This window comes from Dromaius novaehollandiae, chromosome 16, assembly GCF_036370855.1.
Source record: "Dromaius novaehollandiae isolate bDroNov1 chromosome 16, bDroNov1.hap1, whole genome shotgun sequence".
NCBI lineage: Eukaryota > Metazoa > Chordata > Aves > Casuariiformes > Dromaiidae > Dromaius > Dromaius novaehollandiae.
In genome coordinates this window covers 18390638-18413724 of record NC_088113.1, presented here as the reverse complement: position 1 = coordinate 18413724, position 23087 = coordinate 18390638, and the positions used below count along the sequence as shown (strand labels likewise).

The 23087-nt window shown below is 48.6% G+C and overlaps 1 protein-coding gene and 1 long non-coding RNA gene across 4 annotated transcripts in view; one reads left to right on the top strand and one right to left on the bottom strand.

The window, feature by feature from the left end:
- The window catches only part of SLCO4A1 (solute carrier organic anion transporter family member 4A1), a 30996-nt gene extending 22425 nt beyond the window's left edge, over positions 1-8571 (bottom strand). Inside the window, exon 1 of one of the 2 annotated variants that reach the window (XM_026092920.2) lies at positions 8092-8571. The gene's annotated coding sequence lies outside the window, so the exon portion shown is untranslated. Of the gene's footprint in view, positions 1-7565; positions 7676-8091 lie in introns of those variants that run through there. The other variant, XM_064521610.1, reaches the window with a different exon arrangement.
- On the top strand, positions 7673-18936 carry LOC112979043 (uncharacterized). 2 transcript variants are annotated; one of them, XR_010391947.1, is made up of 6 exons: positions 7673-7753; positions 10538-10757; positions 12660-12755; positions 15443-15685; positions 16312-16722; positions 17852-18936. It is a non-coding gene; the product is annotated as an uncharacterized LOC112979043 (long non-coding RNA). The 2 variants fall into 2 exon arrangements; XR_003258075.2 differs by lacking the exons at positions 16312-16722; positions 17852-18936 and having other exon boundaries at positions 15443-16304.
- Positions 18937-23087: the final 4151 nt, after the last annotated feature.

The following is a 23087-nucleotide window of genomic DNA, read 5'->3' as shown; positions in this document are numbered from 1 at the left end:
AGGAAATGAAATCATGAAACTTTGTGGAAGCCATCTCACAAACAGATGGAATTGGCATTAGTAATATTAGGCCCTTCTGTCGTACATAGTGTATTAACATTATATAGAATTATTGCATCCTCTTGATAAACAGAAGGCAACAGTCATTTCTGGAGTAGTCAAGTCTCCAAAATGCTTATCACAGGCTTTTTTATTACATTGCTGCTGAATACCAGGCTTTTCATTGAGATATCTCCTTCATCTGGCTTTTTTTCCCTCCCAGTGAATGATGAATTTGTGCATTACGCTAGGCTGCAATCCTGTTGCAGAATATCGGGAATCTATTTTTGGCTTGATTGCGAGATATCAAAAGCAGAAACACGATCATGCTTGGAACCAGAACTATTTATACACCAGCTCAGACCAGCACCCCTCTTTCCACTGTCACCCGTTCAAAAAAGCCAATGAACTAGTGAAATTCAAACATTTCCAAGATTATTTTTTAATACCCCATATGCCTTTGCTACTGAGGACTGTCAATGAGGAACTGTCACAAATGGGTTTCACACAAATCCTGACTGGTAAAGAACCATTCTTTCATGGGGTCTCATCTCCTTTTCCCTTTCAAAGCATAAGTACGGCAAATGTAGGAAAAATAAAACCTCAAATCCTCAATTTCTGCTGCAGCATGGGAAGAAATCTATACAAAATCCTGGACAATATCCATTTCTGTGGAGGGAAAGATTTGGTATGAGATGCACCCTCTACGCTGTCTCTTCTACTTGATGTGGGCAGAGTGGGTTGGAGGTCAGCATCCAGATTACTGCTTCTCTTCTTCATGAGAAGACACTGCCTTCCTACCCCTCTTCATTTTAGTGCTTTAGTAAATGGACTTTCTGGAGAAAATCATGTACCATGGGGCCACACTGCTCTACCAACAGAGGATAGATTGAGAGGACGTCTTAGAGAGCCCTGAGTTAAAGACAAGTTTTCCAGTTCCACACAAAGTTGATGGGCTGGATGCCCATCTATACCTGTCTTACACTGGGTGACACAGAGATGAAGAGGGCACATTAGAAGAGCAGTGCGTGTCACGGAAAAAGAAATTTGCTGATTATCAGGTGTCCCTAGGAACAGTCACCGTCTCCAAGTGATTGTACGAGTCCACGGAGCGCGTGAGAGGGGCAGGCAGAGGGTGGAAACTCCGCATGGAGAGGGGAGTGCAAGAGAGGCAATAAATAAAGGGAAGATCCGGAGGGGGGAAGCCTGCTTCCTACACAGCCCCACTTTTTTCCAGATCAGCAGGTAAGAGCTTCCCCAAACAGCCCCCAGAGCACAAGTTCACTGGTGCACACCACTTAGGTTGCATCTTGTTTAACATTCAGCGATGCTCGCTAATCCTCTTAGGTATTAGTCTCGAGATCCCTGCCAAGCAGGGGAACAGCACAGCCTCCCAGGCAGCACTTAGACCAGCTCACTGCTTCAAATGGGCCCTTTTGCAAAAGACAGTACACTGCAGCTAACCTCAGATTAGCACCTGAAAAGTCACTAGAGCATATCAAATATAAAGTTAAGTAGCCCTGATTTCTATGTCTCAGATGAATCCCTAGGATGTCATTCTGCATTAAGAGTAGGATTTTTATCTCTTAATTACCTGTTTAAAAGTTAAGTGGCTCATCTGAGTTAGTCATCTCTATTGTCTCTCTGTTGCCCGTTGCAAAGAGATCATCACCTCCAGGTTATTTACAGCTCCAAGGCTGGGAAGCTGCAGTCACTACTTTTTGTGTTACTAAATCACCCACCAGTACAGATCTGGAGCAGGAATGGGCACATAACATATTTCTGTTGGATTAGCCAAGCACATTATACTGAGTTTATTCTGGCCTTATGTTGGCTACCACAACACAAACAATATTTGATCTAGCACAAAGCCAGATGGTGCGCAGTTAACCCTTCAGCACAAATCTGATGTGGCACAGGTGAGTTTGCACTAGGTCAATGCGTTGGGTCGTATAGCTGTAGGACTTCTGACTTGGTGTTTGCAGTCCCTAAGCTTCCTGACATCAGTCATTCCCTGCCTGCCCTCCAAAGATGAGCTAAACAAAACGAGCATATTTCATCCTCCTAAAACAAATACTATGTCAGCTTTGGGTTAATTTGCATTTGATCTTGCAATACCCTGGATTTTGACACATTACGGTATCTTTCAGGGTTTCCTCTGCGGGGGAATTTCCCCTCCCTGTTGTGTAACGGAGAAGACATGATGACCGCTTCCAAAGGAAAGACTCCTCTTCCTTCTCTGACTCAAAATCCCAAACCAGAACCACAGCCACAAACTACAGCCACAGCCGTTACGAGATCAGGGCCAGGAACCCAGGCTCAGAGAGGAAAGGTAAGAGCACGAGGGCAGCACGCTGCCAGCAGCCAGGGCTGCTGAGCGCTGCCAGCAAGGAGAGGTAGCAGCTATAGGGAGAACATTACGGCCCATGGACTTCAGGGGGCTCTGAGAAGCCAACCTGTAATGATTGCTTCCCTAGAAACCGGGGACATGTTTCAACGGCCAGTCCTCGTGAACGTCTCTGCTGCAAGCTCCTATAACGGCTGCTGCTGCTGCCAATGTCCTAACGTAGAAGGCACTGAAAACCCCAAGAACGGCTGCAAAGCACAGTGGGTTGCAAATGGGCACGTATACCTTGGCTGCGTCATCCTCAATTGCCCATGTTTCCTGTCTAGCTATCTGACCGGATCTGAATAAATAAAAATCACTGCTGACCAAAAGAAGGGGTCCACTGACGTCCTTTAGAAACGCTGGTGGAAAAACGTTCAGAGCAATGTAATTCAGCATTAAGAGGCCTCTTTAAGAAAAAACACTCCGTATAAAACAGCAGGTCCATACCAACGCAGATCCCTACACGCACCAGCGTAGGCACAGGAAGGCACGTACGCAGGTGTGCATGCACTCCCTCCAAGCGCAAGAACAACTCAGTTTGCAAACTGCATCTTGTGCAGGATGGCACTTTTTTCAATCCTACAAGGCGCAATCAGATCAGTAATTCATTCTTACTGCCAGGGAGCAAATTGCTGCCAAATGGTATTTCTTCCTGAGATAAAGGAATAAACACGCATATAATGTTTCCACTGTCAACCCGAAACATCTGCTGGAATTCGGAGGGGGCTGCTGTCCATGCGCGCTGGGGCAAAGCTTCTACTTTGCACCCTCCGTTTTCTCACGCATGAGAAATCACAGCATTAGACAGCAGCTGTTGGAGGATAGATTTACTTGGAAATCTGAAAACTGCCTTCCAGGGATTCCTGCTTCCATGCAGCAATATAGCATGTTTTTAATTTCTGATTCAGGAACTTTATTCATAATCTTTCCTAAGGAGCTGCCTGCACCTTACCACCCCTGCAAAGGTGCTACGAGAAATGGGCACAGGGAAAAAAACTTGTTCTCCGCTATCAGCTTGAATGAGGGTAACAGAGGGCAAATTTTGATCACTTTTCCCTGAAAAATGATGGGCCTGATCCTGTCATTGCTGCTTACCCTTGAGCAGTATTTGTTCACGTAAGGCATTCAAGCAAGTTCCTGAGATTTCTCACAGGCAGTAAAAGACAGTTCAAGTGAATAAAAATTGGGTGTTTTGTGATGGCAGGCAAGAAAGTGTTTTTATTGCCTCCTGAAAAAAGGGTTGCTGTAAAACAATAATATTTGAGACAGATACTTGGAGTACCACAGGTCGGGTACATACTTTTCACTCATTTTAATTTAATTTCTTGAGTATCTCAAAATATTCCTTTCAGGATTTTCCACCAAATAAGAGAAAAATACCCAACTAAATGGATTACGGGCTGACTGAAGTTATAGGGAGACTCCAGAAAAGATTAACACTGTTATAACCTAGACTCACATCTGGCTTGAAGGGACTAAATCCTCAGTAAGACTGAATCCACTCCAGCAATACAAAGAAGACCTTAGAGCTGCTTTGAAAACCCTGACAGGGAAGCCCTTGTTGCTGGGATCTCTTATGCTGGCACAAAGCTCCGTGTCATCTGCTCTGTCCTCAACTATGCTTAAGTGGTGCAGGATCAGATCCACCATGGGCAGAAGGCATCGATCCCTTGCAATGAAATCCCTTTACAGCTAACGTGAAGGTAGAGCAGCCTTACAGCTGCTCTAACTTGGAGCTGGGATAAGGACTGAGCTCACATTTCCTATGGGGCTTCCTTAAGAAATCTTAAATTAATCTTTGATGCCATACAGCAATATACATTAAAAATAGGAATCAATGTGATTTTTGTTGCAACTATGCACAGTGGCATGTCACAAGAGAAGAAATTGGCCTAATGCCTTCCCTGCGCTAGGGATTTCAAAGGCTGCCAGTAACGCTTGCCACTTTGCTGAACGGTGAACAAGAATAAGAATAAACAGAACGTTTTATGCCGTTAACATACTCCCCTTCCTCATAAACTCATTTATAGTCCAAAAGCGGGATGACATTACTTTTGACACCTGCAATATAGTAAACCAGGGTAAAAGATTTAGGGGTACTTCTGCCTGAACTGTGATTTAAGGTTGGAATAAAGTGATGCCATTAATATTAAACACTTCACTTCCTCATCGCTTGCTCTACGCTGTACTAACCAGAGGTCTGATAAAAAAACTATTAAAGTTAGTGGCCCTCTCTAGGTACCAGTGTACAAATTCCTTATCCCAACTACCAAAGTAGGACGGATCTTTTTGTGGGGGATTCATAAACCAGACAAAGTCCTTGACTTTGCTCAGGACTTTTTTTCTGCAGAAACTGTTTGCAGAATCTCTTTGTTCTGAAATTGCTAAGTTCAGCACTACTCAGAGGCTTGAGTTTGCCAGGAGGGTACGAAACTAATGTCGTGGGGAGGTCTTTGCAGAAAAGTAGTTTTAAAAATAAGAAGGCAAACAGTTACAGGATAGGAGCAGCTCTCATGTGCAGAGAGCCCACAGCCAGGGAGGACTGTGATAGCTCGGAAGCCTACTGATAAGCAAGCACTTATCAGCTGAGCATGGCACTGCACAAAGGCAGCTATACAACTTCTGGATGCCTAGCAGGAAAATCCCCCGTGTCGTACAGACACCATGTTGCAGTTTAAGGCAGTGCCGTTCCCAAATTTTGCTCTTCTGTGCACAAAGACCAACCCCCTCTAGGCCACAATAACATGCTTTTTAAATGCACTAGAAAAGCCCAACACATTTCGGAGCACCAATATCAAAATCGGAACTCCAATGAATTGCATAGCAGCCAACATCAGAAAAACCCTATGGGTGGTTAACAACTCCTTAATGTTACTTTGACACAGCTACCTCATTTTATAAACCTAAAATTAGAAGGGCGAACCTTTCTCCTGAAATCAAACTCAGCATTTCACCGATCCAACAGACCAGCAACAAGCTGTCAGCTCTGCTAAACAGTTGTATTGGCAAATCGTTTCCACTACTCATGATTGCATTAATGGGATTCTGCAAGAGCAAAAGTCCCAAGCTCTGAATAATCAAAGTATGGGCTGAGGTTCAAGGAACAACGTGAAAAAGACAAGAAACCCAAATGGTAAAGCAGAATTTTTGGCACCCAGGCACACAAGGGCCTTCACCCGAGGGAAAACCACCACGTTCTTGGGAGAGGCAGGTGTTGCTGCACTCAGTGCACTCAAACAAAATGAAGGAAAGCGAACCAAGAGCTCAGGGCTGCTCTTTGGGATGGGACGAGCAAAACAACAGGCATAGAGCATTGCAATGATTCACTCACTGCATTACTGCAGGTGAAAAGGCCCAAAGCAGAGACCAGGACCCCAGCATGCTCAGTGCAGCAGGGACGGACAAGCTGGATGCTGATCTCTCTAAGCCAGTGGATATTTCTTTTGTTAGTGGCTGATCCCCACTTCCCTCTTGCCTGTAAATCTCCCGTAATCTCTGTAAAGATTTCATTAAGTACCTGCTCAGGTAGTTTCTAGTTTTGGCAGCCAAGAACTAAAATCCAAAGCCAATCGCTGCTACCTGCGCTATCCTCGATCGAGAGCTGCACTTACATTCTTTGCCACCGCCACTTTGGGGGTTAGACCCACACGTGGGCCTAACTAGCGCAACATGAGCGGACGGTCTACCGTCTTACGCAGCCTTCACGCCCCAGCGTGCTGCTGGCGAGCCCAGCACCGGTGCCCGTTCCGGCCCAGCGCCGGCGCGGCGAGGCAGCTGGCTGCGGTCGGGCTCTCGCTGCCCGGCCCATGTGCAGAGCTCTGCCTCGCTCCCGTTTTCTGTCACTTCTGCAGCCTGCAGGCTGGACCTCTTCGCGTATAAATAGCTGCGCATCTCTTTCTTTTCGTTATTTGACTAAGCCTCTCTCCCTGCCCCGTTTCATACTTTTTTTCACATTTGCAACAGCTCAAGTCATGTATCTCTGAAGATCTTTGTGTTCATCCCTCCTCAAATGCTATTTTAACATGTGCTTTTATAGCCAAGTGACACTACAGAAACCAGGCGCCAAGAGATGCAAACGGAGGTGCCAGACCGGGATAACTTCACATTTGTAGCGTGCTGCCCAGTAAAAACCAGACAGCCTATAAAACGGTAATAACATTAAACCCACAAGCTCATGGCCACGGAGCCTTTCGAGGGCTTGAACCCGAAATCACTTTTTCTGTGTGTGTGATTAACCCCATCAGAAGAAACAGGGCAGCAGGAACGGTGGAGGCCGGGTGATGGGCACGCTCTGCCTTCGGCTCAGCGCGGTTTGCAAACTCCCTTCTCTAACTTCAGCTACTGTTTGCTTAAAAGAAGGAACAGATTAAATATGCCCTTTTTATTCATCCTAAGGATGACTTTACCACGCCTGCTCACTCGCTTTTCTCACCTTCTGCCCCTGCCTCACGTCTTTCACAGCCGCACAGGGAAAGGTGGGTTTTATAACAAAAAAAAATAAAAAAACAGAAAACAGTTTTGATAAAATTGGATTGCAAGGCGGTAGAAATGCAGTTTCAAAACCAACACCCGAGGTCTCTCGGGAAGGGAAAATCTCAGTAAGTTTGATTATTCTTGCGAATTTTTTTTTTTTTTTTTTTGGAAGGAATCAGGAGCGCTTTGGGGGCAGCGGGCACCACGCTCGTGGCCCCGCCGGCTCCCCCAGCCCCACATCCCGGGATGGGGTGGAAGGGGGGGTCCTGGTTTTCGTTACCCCACGGGGCGGCCGGCGGGATTTCCCCCCCCCTCCCCCCTCCCCCCCCGCGCGCCCATCCCCGCCGCCTCGGGGCGCGCCGCTGCCGCAGACACGTGCGGGGCGGACGGAGCGGGCAGAGCCCAGCGCAGCTCGGCGTGACCCGGGCCTGGCCGCCGGGGAGGACTCGCCGTGGGGCCGAGGGTCTCCCCGTGGGGCGGAGGGGGGGGGGTCTCTCTCCCCGGGGCTCCCGCCGCTGCCCGGCGCCGCAAACACCCCACCCCGGCGGGGACCGGCTCGCGGCGTGACGCGGTGCCGGTGGTCGCGCCGCCATCCCTCCATCCATCCCTCCCTCCCTGCATCCCTCCCTCCCTGCATCCCTCCCTCCATCCCCCGCCGCGGTACCTGCCGCCGGGCGCCGCCGCCGCTGCCCTCTCGCCGCCGCCCCCGCGCTCCCTCCCCAGGCCCCTGCCGCGGGGGCGGGCCCGGCGCCCTGACGGACGCGCGCCTCGCCCAATCGGCGGCCGCCCCGCCGTGGCCTTACGGCGGGCGCACCAATGGCGGGGAAACTGAGGCCGAAGCGAAAGTGGAGGGTAACAAAGGCAGCGGGGGGGAGAGGGTCGGGCAGAGGGACGGGGGAGAGGGGCCGGGCGGGGAGGCGAGGGCAGAGGGGGCAGAGGGGAGGCGGGTGCGGAGCAGGTGCCTCAGCACAACCAGCCCTTTCCCGCGCTGGCCCGAGCGCGCCCCGGCCGCAGCCCCGCGCATCCCCCCGGGGGCCCCGGGCGCCCCTTCGAGCCCTGCCCGGGGAAGGGGGTGCCTCGGGGCGGCCGAGCCCCGCTGCGGCCCGGGAGAAGCCACGTGCTGGGGACGCGCGTTGGGCCCCGTGCGCCCACGAGGCCGGGGGGAAGGTGTTGCCGGCGAGGGGACGCACCTGCGGCGGGCGACGGCCGGAATTTGGTCCTTGCCTCCTGCTGTTCCAGCGGCCTGAGCTCCTGCGAAAGGGGAGAAAGAGCAGGAGAGCAGATGCACGGGTGGTGCCGCGTCTGGGGCGCAAACGCGGCTATCGCAGTTATCTTTATGGGTGCAATATAGCGCCAAACGCTCTCCGGGCAGGAACCCCGGAGTTAATGATTGCGGGTGAAATATCGCGCAGCCACCGCGCCGGGCACCCGTGGGCCGGAGCCCAAGGAGCCGTGCTGAAGCGCCGAGGGAGCGCCCTGAGCCGAGGGGTGCGGTGACTTGCACGAATGCACCTGTTTGTGCATTTTTCTCTTCTGTCTGCTGAGCTGCCTCCTCCTCTATAGGCACAGTGGGGACAGGGAGTGGCTGCGCAGGTGACTCCGGAGCCAGCAGCCACCCCGGGGCACTTCGGGGTATTAATCACCCAGGCAGGAGCAATCGCAGCAGAGGCGACACATGTGTGCGAGAGGCTTTGAGCAAGCAGGTCATGTGTGCCTACCAGTGCAGCCTACTTTGCATCTATTATAACGGCTAATTCATATCACTTGGGAATTTGGCCTGTTTCTGCACGTTAAGAGATAAACATGCAGTGCCTGAATTATTTAGCTCTTGAAAGTGCAAGTCCGTTCTGCATTACCCAGGCTGAGAGCCTGCAGGACAGCCTGGCTGATGGAAAAGCCCAGCTAGTGCTATGGGTGGTGGCGAGGAGGGCAAGGGGACGGCATCCCCGGAGCTCTGACGTACCGCCCGCGGCCGCGAGCCCAGCGGTACCTGTCTCGGCGTCGCGCAGAGCCAGCCGGGCCCCCCCTTGCTCCCACGTTCCCGCTGCACAGGGCTGGCTCAGGTACTCACGTCCCCAGCGTGGTCGTTCGCCCCGGGTAACTAAAAGCTGATGCAGAAGCAAAAGCCGACCTTGGAGCTCTGCGGGGCTTCCCCTGCCGCTGCGGGAACGTGCCCTTTGCCGTTGCTGCCGGCTGTCGTCCTCTTCAGCGGCGGCTCATGGGTGGGGATGGGAGGTGCTGCCTTCCTGTCCTGTCCTTGCTGTGTCGGACAGAGTTAAGGGTGGATGAGCTTCTTTCAGGTTTTGCTTTCACTTAACAGGCTAAATTAGGTGCTGCTGAATAAGCTTAGGCAAAAATTACGTGAGGAACACTGCTGTGTGTGATGTGCTGTGGTCAGGGAAAACAGGAATTGTTTGGCTCCGTGGATAAATGTGGGTATTGCTTTATTATTTATGGATAATTTCCTGAGCTACTTGCTGAACTCGGGGCATTGTTTTGGCTGGGTCCTTTACGATCACTGATGAGTAAGTCCCTCTTTCAAATAGCTTGTATTTTAAATAAACAGGGTGCCAAGGACAGCAGATGTACAAAGGTAAAGTGATATGTCAAAGGCATCAGAGCTGGGAAAAAAACACGTTTCCTGTTTAACTAAGGTCACGCAAGCTGCATTTGGGACCCTCTGGCTCCAGCTTCATGGTGATGCCTGCCTGCTCCTCAGCCCCTTTCCAGGCAGGGCTGTGTGGAGCAGCTCGCTTCTCCACCTGCATCTCAGTCTGTCCTGCCTGTGGTGAGGCTGTCCTCAGAGGTTCAGACTGGTGCTTTATTTCATTTTTGGTGTGTGTGTGGTTTTTTTTTTTTCTTACAGCATCCCAAAATATGTTATTTCTTGGGTGATGGAAATGAAAAGATACGGAGCTTGTCCCATAGATCTGCGTGAGATAATGGTTTCCATGATAACATGTCTAAGGGAGAAGGCATGGCAAGGAAGGACAGAGGTGACTGAAGAAATCTCTCTTCTGCAAAAGTGTTTAGAAGATGCCAGGCAGTGGCATGGCAAGTCAGTCTTGCCATCTCTGCTGATTCACTTTTAAATGGAGCATAAATGAAACTTGCTCTTGGGGTAGACACCTTGAGATTTAGAAGACCCCAGGTATCAGTTTACCTATGGAAATACGCACCTTGACGTTGGCAGCGGCTGAGCCCTTATCCAGAGCCCAGACAAATCTGTATCCACTCAGAAGGACTGGACTCATCCCCCAAGATCTTAGTAGCAGTCTTGTGAAGGGATAAGAGAAGGCCACAGTTCATTTGCTAAAGCTATAGAAACGCGTGAGATGCATGTGAGGCGATGAAGGCTTGTTGGGGGGCATGAGCTGGAGAGCAGAGGCTGGAGCTTTCTCTTCTCGAGAAAGAATTGGCAAGGTTTGGGCACAGCTTACAATGAGCCCAGAAAGAGACCTGCCTCGAGGACGTCCCTCGCTCAGGGAGGATGGGCAGGGTGGTAGTGACAGCCAGTAACCGAGACAAGGGTGGCAGGAGCGTGGGGCTTTGCATGAGCCCAGGTCTTGCCTTGTGGGATCTGCAAGTTGGTCTTCTCGCACCTCAGTTTACGTCAGGCTCATTTTCTCTCCACAGCAATACAATCCTGTGAAGGGGAAGAACAAAACGTAAGTGAATGTAGAACTGCATTGAAGAAAAAATTTGAGAAGTATTTGCCAAGTCGTGGTCATTGTCGTGGTGAGAGCCACATATGCCACCTCCAAAGGGAAAGCCGTCCTCGCAGCCACGGCAGTGACAAGGAGTAAGGAGACACAACCCTCTGTCCCTGCAGAGTCTGGGCCATCTGTATGCAGTGGTGAGTCACACTGATGTGCTTTGACAGGATCTGGCCTAAATCTTCCTTACCACTGCTAGTCCCAAAACAAGAGATTATCTCCTTTCACTCTATCCCTTGTCAAGTTTAGCCAAATTGGATGACTTAGCTTTGCTAGTAGCTGGTACTACCAGCAGCTGTTCTTTAGAAACGTAAGGGGACAAGATTTTTGCTTGGCTGAGGCTTGTTTGTTGGCACAAAGGTTATTTTGGAAAGGTTGGGGCCATTTATGCCCCAGTCCATCATTAAAGCTGAGAATTACCATGGCAATGACAGTAATAATGATGACAAGACTGGTAATCATATTAGTATTATTATTCCTAACATTATAATCATTATATCATTACTACTGCCTACTCTCGTAGGGTTTGATAGACTCAGATCATTTTAACTTGACTGAAACTCTGGTTTTACAGGTCATGTTAACACTTGCAAATATACCTGCAATGATTTTCTGTGTGAACTATCTGCTCTTTAGTATTTCAAACCGAGAGGGATTTATGATGCATTGTACCTCTGTCAGAAGCTTTGGGAGTGTTCAGACACATACTTCTGGGCTGTTGTTTTTATAAATCTACATAAATCATTAAAATGCTTGTTCTAATGAATGCAAATTTTGTGTCACAAAAGGGAAGTCAGTTGGCTGGAGGCTTTCTGAAGGCTGGAGTTGCTCCATCAACAGAAATTATTGAAAGATGTTTCTTTGAGTTCAGTCCTGTAAGTCAAGTGGGACTTCAGATGATCATGACAGTCCTTGGGGTAAATCTGTGCAGACATAAACCTTATTAACTCCAGTCAAGTAAAACTGTACTCATTTTTCATAGATCCGCAAAGCTGACTAAGAAAAGTGGAATTGTTGTACATTCATCACGTAAAGTCCAATTCTGGAAACATTTACATTTTTAATATAGTTATGTGTGCATGTATTGACAAGATTTGGTTAATGTAGTCATAAGCAATTTATTTAAAGACCCATATGGTCTAACACAGAGAGATTTCTGGTGCCAGAATTATCATTTCCTGATATTGCTGTTATAAATACTTGCATGATTCAAATCTCCTGTTGCAGAACAAGCAACAAATCTCCTGGAAGGAAATACAGAACTGGATTTTTTTTTCTCTAAAGTAAGGTGTTTTTTAGAGTTTTTTCTATCTCTAATTTGAGCCAGAAACTCATTCACAGGAAAAATATAATGAATAGCCAATAAGGATCATTTCAAAAGCACTGGCTAGTGTTGGCTTGCAGTGGGAATTGCACTTACGAAAATCCCACCTGGAATTTTTGCCAGACTTTTATCCTACCTCGGTAAGACCCGACTGGTTTTGAGACCTAGAGCATTATAATCCATTCTGTTCAGCTTCGTGAGCCGAATTTATCACTATGAGAACAAGGGACCGCTTAAATGGAAGGATCAGGTAGAAGGTTTAGAGGAAGCTCTTCCACAGCTCACGACTAAATAGCAGCGATCGTTGCCAGAGGGCATTGCGGAGCCTCAACGTATAACCACGTTCAAAGAGGGATTAGTCAAATTCATGGATGATACAAGGTCCGGCGGCTTTCCACCTGATAACGCAAACCTGGAGCTCAGGAAGTCCCTCAGCTGTAGTTTGCCAGAAACCAGGAGAGCACAGGGAAAAGTGAAGGATCGCTTATGAGATGTTCTCTTCCTCTGTATAACACAGACCCTGTTGCTGGCCACGGGGGCCGAGCAAATGGTCTGAGCCCGAGGGCGGTTCCTGTGCACTCCGGCCATACGTATATATATATATGTCACATAGCTCTCACCCCGCTGGGTCTGTGGTATCAGGAAATATTGGTGCCGATTCGAACAGGAGTCGGGATTGTCCAGAATGCCTGGTGACTCTTGGTCTCTTGATTTGCAGGTGCCCAGCGTGAGATACCCGTGACGGCCAGACGCTGCCTGCCTGCCTCAGCCTGAAGGTCTGAGCCAGGCGCGTGAACGAGGATGGTGACCAAACGTAAGGTCTCCCAGTTCTGTAACACGTTATTATAGATTCCCTTGTGCCAGTCCATAGGACTGTCTTATTTCCTATTGTATTTAGCATATTTGTGTTGGCTAGATACTACGTTAGTTCAAAACAGATACTTTTTGGAAACTGTGGCCAAAGCATAGAGGACAGCTTGGTCTGGGAGATGCATCGTGCCCTCACCATGCCTCTCGGGAGCTCTGCTGCTCAGCGCACACAGCACGATATGTTAATACCTCCTAAAAGAGCTGAGGAGGAGCTGCAGCTTCCCTTGTAGCTTTTTTCTGAAAGATTTCTGAAGGGTTTGAGCTTCTTTTTGTCAGGTATTTTCCATTAGGTGATGTGCAGGCAGACACAGTCTTTCTTTTTTCCTGAGATGGAGAGAAATTGAAGTGATTTCTGGCACTCCAGTTGAGTTTTATTTGAATGAAATATGACATTACACTGGGAAGAATCATAGAAAAGTCCAAAGAATACATCATCCAAAGACAAAAAAAAGTTGAATCTCAGTGCACAAACTATAGATATGTTCCTACAGAGTTCAAAAAGCACAGGACACCTTGCAACTCTGAGTTCATATCAAGGACATTTCAGGCTTAGGAATTAAGAGAGAAATTTTAACTGTGATGATGGTAAGCACAATATTTTTGTAACTGTTGCTTTTCCACAGAAAGCAGCCCAAATTGGCAAAGCGACATCATGGGAGTGTATGTTCTGGATACAGGAGGGGCAGTGCTGTTAACATAATAACCCCGGTCGTGCTCCGGTCCCGCTCGTCCTGGTTCACTCAGGCCAGTGGCTCCTCGAGGCAATGCGTGTCTCCTTTTATTATGCTGATGTATTGCACCTTGCACAGGAGCTCCTGAGCTGGAAATGTGGGTCCTACAGAAATGCAAATAGTAATTAATAATAACAATAATTATAATCATTATGTGGGTCGTGCCCAGCTCCAAAATTGAAATTCTTTTAGCATAATTAACCTGCTAAATTTTTATTTAGAAGGAAATATAAATCATGGTCTGTCTCCTGAGATGAAAGCTAAAATGCAGCTCTGCATCTTACCTTTAAACTATTTCCTGCGCCTGAAGCTCTGCTCAAGGACAAGGAGCAAAAACCTTGGAGAGTTGCTGATGTGGATGCAGCTGCAGTAATCCTCCAACTCAGGGAGGGAGCAAAGGGAGAGAGAGAGATTTACCCCAGTCCCACTTGTCCTCTGCTTGATTCATTGGGGGAAAAGCTACGAATAACAAATCAGAGAAAAACACGTAAAATGAGAGTGAATATTTCATGATCACGTGACAGCTCAGAATTCATCGATCCGTTGCACCAAGTGGAAGGGCAAACAGGACCACGGGGAAAATAGGTTTTACCGTTGTCTTTGCTTCTTAGTCCCTTGCTATGCTTTTGGCAAGGTGTCTGCTTGAAACATTTACCATTCATTTAGCAATAGCACGAAGGCCGTAGTGCCAAGGAACAGCCTGTCGAGAGCACTCAGCCCTCGCAGGGCACACGTGAGGGTGGAGCATCTCAGATGAAATCCCAGCAACGCTTCTGATTCTGGGGAACTGGTGCAGAACATAGACACAGAAGTTTGGGTTTTGGCTTGAGCTGAGTTGCCATGGTCAGCACAACGTGTTTGTACAGCAAAGGAGGATAATATTCAATGTAGCAATACCCTTCCTCTTTCCCCATGTTTTTAAAGGAGATTAATATCATTTAATATTGTCATTAGTCATTTAACACTGCTCCTCTCTTGCTAGGGGACTAGAGAAAGAAGTTATTTGCAGTCATCACAGGTTTTACTTTTTTTTTATATAAAGTATGAGGAAAAAAAACATTATAACTGGGGCATGAACTTTTAATGACTTTGTTTCCTAATCTTTTTGAAGAAAAATTCCTGCTGAGCTAACCAAGTCTTTCAACTTCATTTGTTGTTGGCTTAAAATGTTGGCACTGAGTGCTGCTCTAGATTTCATTTACTGTGCTATTTGCTGTGCCCAATCCACCCATCCTACGGATTTTGCTAAATTTTACCATTGAAGTATAATGAAGAACAGAGACTTACTAAGAGTGATATCATCTGGCGGTATGATATGGGAGATAGTCATGAGCATCATGTGTATGTGAGAAATATATTTGAACATGATGTTTTGTTAGCTGTATTGAAAAGATTTCCAGATAGCTATTGATTTTCCAGTCCTGTAATTAGTTCAGTGATTACAATGATAGAAAATATTGCTCCAGAAAGAGATTTTTTTAATTTTTCATTGCGCCAAAACGATGGTATCACTGTAAAGCATTTCAGCCCGTTGACTCCAGAAAAGGACTTTGAACTTTGGCAAAATATTGCCACTGTAAATACAGAGAAGAGAGTCATGTGGCTCATTATTTTGCTACTCAGGTAAGGCCTAGATCCTGCCAGTTCTGTGTGATTTGAAAAATCCATCCCCGTGGTTCCTCTTACAGGATCAAGGTTAGATCAGGCTCTGTGTAATCAGGAGGCTGCAAGGCAGATTGCATCCAGCCGGGAGCTGCCTGTGTGGGCCAGGGCAGAGTCAGCGTGGCACGAGCAGCCTGGCAGGTCCCTCCGTTGGTGGGATGCTCCGCTGCGCCGGGCCACGTGGTTGCCCGGGTCATAGCTTTCACGTAATCTGTGCTATGTGCTTAACGCCGTGCAGATGTACCTGCCCTGCCGAAGACGCGGGTCACCGCCCGTGGAGCGTGTCCCACGGACTTCAGCAGCACGTGTCCCCGGATCCTGAGCCCATTTCCTGCACGCCGGGCTGCAGCTCGTTGCAGTGTCCCCCGGGTGCCGTGAGCCGGCTGCGAGACGCTCGGGCTGCAATGCGCGGCCACGCAATGACATCTCAAAGTGAGACTGCGTTTGGCCTGGCTGCTGCTCTGTTCCGGTCTCCGCATTGGTGCGTTATAGCTTTAGACTTTCAACGTTTTATATTGCTGCTGGAGTTGCTTAATGCTGCAGCAAGTACTGTGCAGGCACGTGCGTTGCATCGGACCTGCCCTGTCTTCTCATAACCCTGACCGCAGCAGCAGGGCTCGTGTTTCACTGGTACTCGAGCGCTGTAGAAACAAATCCTGCTGATCGCAGCTCGGGACGTGCTTAAATGCATTTCCTCTGCCCCCCGCCGCCATCCCCACCCCTGCAGCAGCAGGAGTGCGAGGCTTGCACTCGCGTACCAGGAACATTCACAGGATACGGACAGGAGCAGCTTTAACTTGGTAACTGCCTTGTATTTCTTGCCTGAAGTGATCCTGGGACATCTCCTGTTTCCTTGTTATAATTAAAGAGAAACTTAATCTGTTCAACACCCCTTTGCTGAAGTAGGCCTGATTTTTGCATTTGACGTGTTGAAATCCATTAGACAGCAACAGGCAGCATCACTGGTGATGGGCAGAGGCCAGGTGTCTGTCTTTGGAGTGTCCTCTTTTGTCCAGTCCTGTGTCATCGCAACAGTGCATCAGGCAATCGATCTCTGTGTACCACCTCTCCCTTTAATGCTTCTTTTTTTTCCCCTCTCTCTTCCAGGATGGTAAGAGGGGGATAATAAGAGAGGAAAGGGATAAAGAGACTGGGAGCATAGAAAACCGGATCAGAGTTACAGCAACAATCGTGTGTATCTCAGCTTTTTTTTCCCCACCTTTTTATCCAACTCTTTATGTATGAGGAATACGGATGAGCAATTGCAGTTTGCTGAGGACAGTAACTTCTCCGACCAGTATATATGGCCAAAAGTGGATCTGTGAATAAGCCATCAATTAGAGAAATCCTAAGGCCGCTCTAACCTTCTCCCACGGACCCCGGTATCCCTGAGTCTGCAGAAGGACAGAGATTTGTGTGGCAACTTAGGCCCATCTCCAGCTGTGGCAAGGTGATGCTCCCACGTCCGTAGAGGCTGTGGTGTTCGCTGCAGTTACCCCGAGGCAGTCCCCAGCAGCTGTAAGTTGTATTTGCATATGTGAACGTGCTCTGGACCTGCTAGGTCAGGAGTTTTTCTCTGTTGCTTCCAGGCAACATTTTTTCATCTGTAGTTACGAGCCGAAGAAAGACGACTCCTCCCTTCTTCGGGAGATTTTAAATCCTGCCTTGTGAAGTGCTCAAGTGGGGCTCTGCTTAGTGCTGAGTGACTCAAACGAGGTGACCTCACTGTTGCACTGTGGGTGGCTGTTAGTTATGGAAATTATGAGTAACTATGTCCAGAAAAAAAAGAAACTTCCTCTTCCAAAGAGGCTATTATTTCTCTCTGAAAGGATAATGGCAGATGTTTTCCATGGAAGCATGGACAGGAAGCCCAACAGGAACAGTGAGGGCACTGCAGTTAGGAGTTTTTCATTTCAGGGCCCAACTGTGCCAGACGCAAAACAAATTGATTGAGCCACTTCTCTGAAAAGCTTGCAAATTAAGGAGGTAATGCAGACAGCAACCCTCCTCCCCAAAAAGATAATTTCCAGGTTACAGGGATTATGTATTTTGCCATGGTCATACAGGCAGTTAGCCAATTTGGCTATTACAAGATTTCTTCCAGAAAAAGGGAAGGAAAGAGATGTTCAGTCTCAAAAACCCCAAGCCTTATAAGACCAGAAATAGGCAAACCGGGCAATCTTTGGTTTGCTTGAAAAAGTGCTTACGAAACCATATAATTTGCAAACACCCCCAGCCCTGGCAAAAGCTCAGGACACATATCTCAGGAGATGGGAAGTGCTGCAGTGAAAGTAAATTTAGCAAGACGCTGATTATCCTTGTCATCCCCCTTTCCTCCCTCCGTGGGTAACGTCCGAGGTGGGAGGCAGCAGATGGCAGTGGCAAGGAGTCATCCAAACTCTCCCCCAGCACGTGCGATCTTTGCACCAGCACACTTAATCTTTGCAGAAGGACAGTATAGATGAGAGTATCGTTACGTAATAATCCTTTAGGAGAAAGTCGTAGAGGAGAGGGAAGAGGGACTGCTGCTTTATTCTTTATCTCCCAAAGGTGCTATTGGGGCCACCTGGCTTTCTGGGAATGAGGATTTGGGGTGTGGATGAAAGGAATCAACTTGATGTGCTTTTCCTGCTTCTCTCTGCTCTAGGACGGGGAGATATGCATAAAGGAAGTATTTCACCCCAAGAATACATCTAATCTCTGTGTCACTGATGTCATCCTTGCACGACCTTGGTACTTTGCAGAAGGACTACCACTAGGGTAAGAAAGGGGACATTGGTCTTGAGGGAAAGGACCATATGGGTTGAAATACAGTCAGACCACAAGGTGCAGAAAATTGAAGGGAATACCCCCAAAATCACACTGCAGAACTCACAGCAGAACCCAGGACTTCTTAATCCAGCCCCCACATTTTGAGGTGGGGATAGAAACCTTGTTGAACTACCCTTAAGTCGGAGCATTGAGCCAAGCAGCCGTGCTGGCAGGGCTAGAGAGAGCTGGGCGAGGGGAGCAGAGCGTGGGAGGGCTGTCTGGGACAGTGTCTTCCTCCCACACTCGAGAGGAAGAAATGTGTGTGCGCTCTCACATCAGCTCATGTGCCCTTCGGGCCTCTGCTGCTGGGCAGGACAGGCACGCTGTCCGCTACAGGCTCTGCCAGCTTGTGCCTTCCCAAGTTACCTGGCTTCAGGCCGAAACCCACATGAAAAACGACATGACACCCACTCAGCTTGGATGCACTTCTCAATTTTCATGTCTCTTTGATTTCCTATTGGGATAAAGATGGAAGCAGCTGAATTGTACTGGTCTCACTCTCCCATCTAGTGGTAAAACAAGGAAAGGTGGTCCAGATAAGAGACAGAAAGAAATAATTTAAGTTTTCCGTGGCTTCTGAATGGGGTACATGGTACTATTATCCCTGTGGAGCTCTGGGGTTCGGTTAAATCCACCTTCCCCAGTGTGCTGGGGAAGAGGAAGGTCACAAAGCCAGCCCAGAAGACCCAGCAAAGTGCAAAGACTGTTCTGAACTGTTGCCAGGCCCTACAAGGTAGGGGCTACCCTTGCCCCAGGAATATCCACAAAGGAGGGAGAACTGTGCACTGATAAATATGCCCCAGGTAAAATGCTAATAGTCTGGATTTGGAAACATGCACTTCTTATGCAAAACGATGTCTCCTGAGCAGCTGTTGATGAATGGGAGCCAGGATGTTGCTGAATAGCGTGAGAGCTGAATCTTCTCGCAAATAACCTCTTATCTCCAAATAACCCTGTCTGCTCTCGAGCCCTGTGTATTCAGCGAGCCGACAGGGCTCTGCACACACGATTGTCCCACACAGCTGCCTCCCCGGCCGCATCGCTGCTTTCCGCTCGAGTCGCGAGCTCCTCGGCAGCTCAGCATCACCTAGGCCCCGACCACCGCAGGAACCACCGGCCGTCACCGATTCTCACCCACGCTGCTACGTGGCGCGGTGTTTCCCGGAAAGATCTCTGTGGGCTCCCCCGAAATAGCAGCGGGCTGTATAACCAGCAAAGGCTGAGTATAAAGAAAAGAGTAGGCAACCACAGGCGTTTGATCAGGAAATGAACTCGCAGAAACATGAGGCATAAGCCTTCTACTGCGTGCGCTGTGCCTGTAGCTGTCCCATGGCAGTCCGCTGCACCCATCCTCTTGCCGTCATCACTGAGGCACCAAACGTTTCAGCAACATTTCAGCCTTTGAGACCCTTCTGCTCGTAGCAGAGGACAAGAGGCTGAAGCAGAGCAGTCTAGGTCAGCAAAGGGTTTCTTATACCTGTAAGGCTGCATTTAATTTTGTCCTGACCCACAGAGCTGGAAGGGAAGAATTCCACCTGTCCCACAAAACTTTAAGATTGTTAAACTGATTCAGTCCCAAAAAACCTCATTCGAGATAGTGTGTTTTCTGCTCTAGTATCCAGAAATTTATTCCAGCCTAGACCTGAAAGCTTGACTAGAACCAAAACATTCATACAAAAGTTTTATGTACTTACTAAGATGGAAGAATCGTGATGCCTCCAGGAAGATTAGCTGATATCTCATTTTCAGCAGATAAGGTTAAAAAACAAGAAAAAAAATCTTGTAGATCATCTTTTTACAAAGCCCAGAGATGCAAGTGCTTGGCTATCTATTGCTGTTCATGCAAAAATTCTTTCCTGGAGCAGCACACTGCTTAACACTACTTTATCTAGGATGTCAGCAGAATAATTTGCAGCATGAATAGACTTAGCTGGAAAAAGATTACTCAGAAGAGTAAGTTACTCACTCACACACTGTCAGATTGGAGAGGAAAAATTAAAAAGGCAGTGTGCACATTTGTAAGGGCAGGAATTGGTCAGCTAAGATGGAGATCTTCAACAGAAGAAATAAAAGGATCTGCTATGATCAGCACCTTGCCCAGCTGGTTTCTCAAAAGGTGACAACATATTGCTGGAGGTGGAAAGCAGGTTTGAGTCCAAAGTCGGCAGGATCTGGTGGCTGGGCCAGGCTGTGCCCGGAGCGGCCTGTTCCTGTTGCCTCACTGGGAGGACGCTCCTGGCCTGAAAGGCAGAGGAGGGTGACTTCCCACCTCCTTCAAGAGCTTTGAGCCCCAAATGAGCATTGCAGATCTGCTAAATCTCTGCAGCCAGTCCAGCTACCTTAAAACTAGGTATTCAAAACTGGAGAGAATAGCATGGGGGTAGCAGATCAAGACCCTTCCCTGCATGCATGCAGGACTCATGGTGAGCCCTGCATGTCCTATGTGGCAGGCTGCAGCACGTGCAAGAGCCAAATCAGGCTGCACTTGCAGGGAGGGGACATCTTGGTGTGTGTGTGCACACCGCGGCCTGGACCCAGGGCCGGCCCCTGGCCGAGGATGCTGTATCCCAGCGCCGATGGCCAGCCCAGCCTGCCTGCTGCAGGTGCAAGGCTGCTGAGTTGCATTTTGGCCATCGCGTTGCTCAGATACTGCTTGCGTCGGGAGAGGGCAGCCTTCACCGCAGACGCGTGCAGCCAGGAAAGGTGAAAGCATCCCACTGACAACCAGCCCCTATACCAGCACAGGAAGATGTGTAGCTTTTAAAGAAAAGCTTAAATGGAAAAGTTTAAACAAGACCCAGTGTGGAAATGGGATCTGTGCAAATGAAAAAGGCACCTTTCTCTCATGAGGACACTGCCATCGCAAGGGATTAACCTCTGTCCTGCTTGGACCCTCAAGGACGTCCAGTAACATGATTCACAAGGCCAAGCTGGCAGGGTGAATGGCCGGCAGCAGGTATTTTCCAAAGCCCCTGGAGCAAGGAGGGTCAGGACCTGCTGTTGCCAAGAGCTTGGGCTGTTGTCCTCTCCAGCAGCTTTGGTTTCACTGCCCTTGGGAGCAACAGGGAAGGATGCCTTGCAGCATGTTTCCCCATCTCTCTCCCTTCTTTCAGGCTCTCCACAGAGAACACAGAAGCCACTGGGAGTTTGCGAGGCCCCAACTTGGGGCTTTTAACTCCCACTTGCCCGTCAGGATGGTTGTTCTGCAATCCAGGGCATTCCTCCTGGAGACCCTCACCACAGCCAGGCGAGCTTTGAAGACTCTAAAACCAGATTCATCCATTTTGTTTCCTTGCAGTTATTCATAACCACGTCCTAGGGACATGACCTGAGGGCTGTGCCCCCCCACGTGAAGCGGGTGCTGCAGAGACACGCTCAGCCTGGCCCGCCGGCTCTGCCAGGGGCACGTAGCTGGGAGGCACTGCTACTGCCTGTCCTTCCCTGCCGCACAAACACTTTCCTACTAGGGTTATAACAGCCTTCCCTCTTTCGTTACAGCTAATCTGCACGCAGCGCAGACCACCACTGATCCATCTGGCTGCGATAGCACTGTTTGCACAGCAAACTAGGCACCCGGGTGAGATATCCCAGGCTCGTAGCTCCACTGAGGGCACTGCATCCCCTTCGATGCCACGAGCAGGACATCCCCTTGCTCCTACCCTGGAAAGGGCGTTCATGGCTACAGCAATAAAAAAAAGGTTAACGAAGAGACATGCTGGAAACATGGAAGCACAGTTAGTGCTACTGCTGTGACGCTTCATTTGAGCTGCAAAGAGAAGATAAAGTTCTGCCTCCCACTAGAGGTGTCACTGGGGAAAATGATTTCCTCCTTCTCTAAATGGCATCACATTGTTTCTCCTGTTCAGCTTGCTGCCAACTTGGTGTCACTGTCTTTTTTTTTCCATTGAAATCATCTGGTCACCTGGCAGTGGTGGTAGCCCTCTATCCAAGCTCCCAGCCCCCAGATAAGATCATCGCAAAACATATTCAAAAATAGATTCACCTAGGAAAGAAGGATAAATAAGGACTGCTCTTAACGTGTGAATAGCTAATGAAGACCCACTTAGCAGTCTTGGCATATTCATCAGCTTCAGCAGATGATCATTGATTGTGTGTCTCCAGCTACTTTTTTCTTCTTTGCTTATTATACCCAGGTCAAATTAAACACACACAAAGCCACAGCAGAAGCGATAACAGCCAATGGAGACGGCTGTAATGGTGACCCATTCCAACTGGAAAATTACCGGTTAGGTTTTTTTATAGCCCGTCACGTGGAGCTATTTCATCTAGCAGCAAGAGGTAGGTCACTTCTAATTACCAGGGGTGAAATCCAGCTCAGCACACCATACAATGTCTCTCATTAATAAGAGATGAGGCCAAACAGTCCTGCCTGGGAGACTTCTTGGAGAAGCAGCTGGGCACGTTTCTGGGGTTATTCAGGATTCGCAGCCACGCTCGTGGCGCTGGTATTTCCCAAATGGCTCAGGGTTGTCTACACTATACTGAGTGAAAAGAGCTGCGACTGAGGACCAAATAGGCTGGCACATCTGCTTGGTGCTCAGGTCTAGAGCGCCAGGTCAGAGCAGCTCAGGTCCCCGAAGCAGCTACGGTAACTACTGCCACATCTCTGGCTGCACAACTCTCCTTAGCCTGGAAAGACTTCTCTCTGCCAGGGAGAAATTTTTCAATCACCTGTGAGAGCCCAGTGAAGGTTGTAGTGAATAACATATTTAAATATGTCATAAACTATATAAATAACATGAACAGGATTTTCTTCCTGAGTGCCTTCAGCCTAGGACACTTATTTCTCTTTCCTCCCCAGAGGGTACAGGTGCTGCAAGGCCAGCTTGAAAGACTGACTGAGCTTCATGCCCCAGAGCTCCCCTCTCCAGTCTCCTCCTCGCTGCCTTCCTGGCCTGCTCTGTCCAAATTACTCATGTTTCCCCAAATGTTTATGGTCCCTTGCAGGAAACTGAGAAAGGGAGCAGTCTCACTTACTCGACAGTGAGTTGCAGTGCTCTGTAGGGCCTGAAGCTATAAACCTTCCTGGAAAACACTTTCCCATACATGTC